The sequence below is a fragment of the Mirounga leonina genome, unplaced genomic scaffold (assembly GCF_011800145.1).
Source record: "Mirounga leonina isolate KUSES-001 unplaced genomic scaffold, KU_Mleo_1.0 Mir_180, whole genome shotgun sequence".
Taxonomy (NCBI): Eukaryota; Metazoa; Chordata; class Mammalia; order Carnivora; family Phocidae; genus Mirounga; species Mirounga leonina.
This window is the reverse complement of record NW_023270469.1, coordinates 31,111,306-31,114,152: the sequence shown is the minus strand read 5'-3', so window position 1 is coordinate 31,114,152 and position 2,847 is coordinate 31,111,306.

The window sequence follows — 2,847 nt, the reverse complement described above, 5'->3', positions numbered from 1 at the left end:
CACTCCTGTTTCTAGCATGAGTCGAGGCTATAACCCAGATGTTCTTATTCTAATTACAGAAACTTTTCCTCAAATTACACTTTAAAGATGAAAAGATAAATAAAAGGTCAGTATCTTCTGTTTCTACCTTTGACAGATGAAGAGAACAAATGCAACTGGGACCTTTGTGGTTCAGGGCTCTGGGATAAGGACTTTAACCAAGTTTGGAGCCTCCTAAAATACCACTCACTTAGAATTTGGGACTGAGCCATGACCTTCTATTGTTCAAAGGCATTTTCCTTTGTAATAATTCCATGGAAAGAAAAATGACTTGAAAGTTGTATTTATTAAACAGCCCCAAAGGCATCTGAACATCAATTTACATTTTTCTCTTTTATAGAAAAAAAAACCATAGTTAAGTGTAAATGAATGTCAAACATATGGTTTACATTTCCTTTAAGATGCATGTGGGCTTTAAAAACTAATGGAAATACCTTAGGAGAAACACACTCCACAATATGGTAAATCTAAGATATACAGAACATTTGAAACAGGCCAACATGGGAAGATGGTTCTTGTAGAAGTGATCTTCTGACCCCTCGCATGAGATTTCAAAGAGTCAGCTCTCTGAACTCCTGTTTGGGTTCATGACTTAAAGGGATGTTATCAAGATAACTTCAAAGTTATGAAGGCCTTTACTATTACTCCCCATCCATTTAATAACACCTATTCTGTTCTGGGAATCAGAGACAAGAAGACAAATAAGAGATAGCCCTTCCTCGGGGAGTTGAGGTCTTAGTGAGGAAACCAGATGAGAAAAGAGAAAAAAAAAAAAATGGGATATAACATAGTGTCAGGACAGTACAAAGAAGGACATTCGCCCTGCTTTGGGTAGGGGGAAGGGGAGGGAAGAGATCCTAATGGAGAAAACATATACTTAAGAGACCTGGAGGATGAGTAGGAGTAGCTGGCCAAAGAGTTTGCTGAGAACATCACAGCACAGAGAGCAGTGTGCACAAGGGCAGAGGCAGGAGGGCTTGGCTCTGTAGGAAATGACGGTAGTTCGACTTGACTGGAATGTAGGAAATGATGCTAGTTCCTTTGACTGAAATGCAGAATAGACCATGGAAGGGAGAATAGTTAGCAAGAAGGCCAGACAACAAGCAGGTGCCATACCACACTAAGGTGTTTGAACTCCACTGGGAAGAACCAATAAAGGTTTAAGGAGAACATTTGGGGTTTAGATCATTGTTTCCTATGTTTGGAAAACAGATTAGAAAAGAATAGTATTGGAGGTAAGGAGGTCAGTTAGGGTGTTGTTGCTGAAATTCCATTAGACATGATGAAGACCTAGACTAAGGGGTTAGCAGTGAGGATAGAGAGAAATGGATGGACACAAAAGGTTAAGATTGAATCTCAAAAAGATAATTTTAAGTGCAAAGAATCAAATTGCTGAATGATACTTACAAATGCTATTAAAACGATTGTATTATTTATATTTACCTTTTCCACTGTTGAGCAGATTTTCATTAATTAATTAATTTATTCATTCACATTTTTATTTAAATTCTACTTAGTTAACATACAGTGCAATATTGGTTTCAGGAGTAGAATTCAGTGATTCATCACTTATATACAACACCCGGTGTTCAACACGACAAGTGCCCTCCTGAATACCCAACACCCATCTAGCCCACCTCCCACCCACCACCCTCCATCAACCCTCAGTTTGTTCTCTGTCCTTAAGAGTCTCTTATGGTTTGTTTCCCTCTCTCTTTTTCCTCCTCCATATGTTCATCTGTACTTTTTCTTAAATTCCACATATAAGTGAAACCATACAGTATTTGTCTTTCTCTGATTGACTTATTTCGCTTAGCATAATACACTCTAGCTCCATCCACATCACTGAGAATGGCAAGATTTCATTCTTTTTCATGGCTGATGAATAGTCCACTGTGTATATATACCACATCTTCTTAATCCATTCATCAGTCGATGGACATTTGGGCTCTTTCCATAGTTTGGCTATTGTTGATACTGCTGCTATGAACATCAGGGTGCATGTACCCCTTTGAATCTGTATTTTTGTACCCTTTGGGTTAACACCTAGCAGTGCAATGAACTTTCTGGGGAACCTCCATACCATTTTCTGGAGTGACTGCACCAGTTTGCATTCCCACCAACAGTGCAAGAGGGTTCTCCTTTTTCCACATCCTCACCAACATCTGTTTTTTCCTGTTGTTAATTGTAGCCATTCTGACAGGTGTGAGGTGGTATCTCACTGTGGTTTGATTTGCATTTCCCTGATGATGAGTGATGTTGAGCATCTGTTCATGTGTCCGTTTAGCCATTTGGATGTCTTCTTTGGAAGTATCTATTCATGTCTTCTGCCCATTTCTAAACTGGATTATTTGTTTTTTGGGTGTTGAGTTTGATAAGTTCTTTATAGATTTTGGATACTAGCCCTTTATCAGATATGTCATTTGCAAATATCTTCTCCCATTTCGTAGACTGACTTTTAGTTTTGTTGATTTTCCTTCGCTGTGCAGAAGCTTTTTATCTTGACGAAGACCCAATAGTTCATTTTTGCTTTTGTTTCCCTTGCCTCCAGCGATGTGTCTTATAATAAGTTGCTATGGTTGAGGTCAAAGAGGTTGCTGCCTGTGTTTTCTTCTAGGATTTTGATGGTTTCCTGTCTCACATTTAGGTCTTTCATTCATTTAGGATTTATTTTTGTATATGGTATAAGGAAGTGATCCAGTTTCATTCTTCTGCACGTTGCTGTCCAGTTTTCCCAACACCACTTGTTGAAGAGACTGTCTTTTTTCCATTGGATATTCTTTCCTGCTTTGTGGACGATTAGTTGAT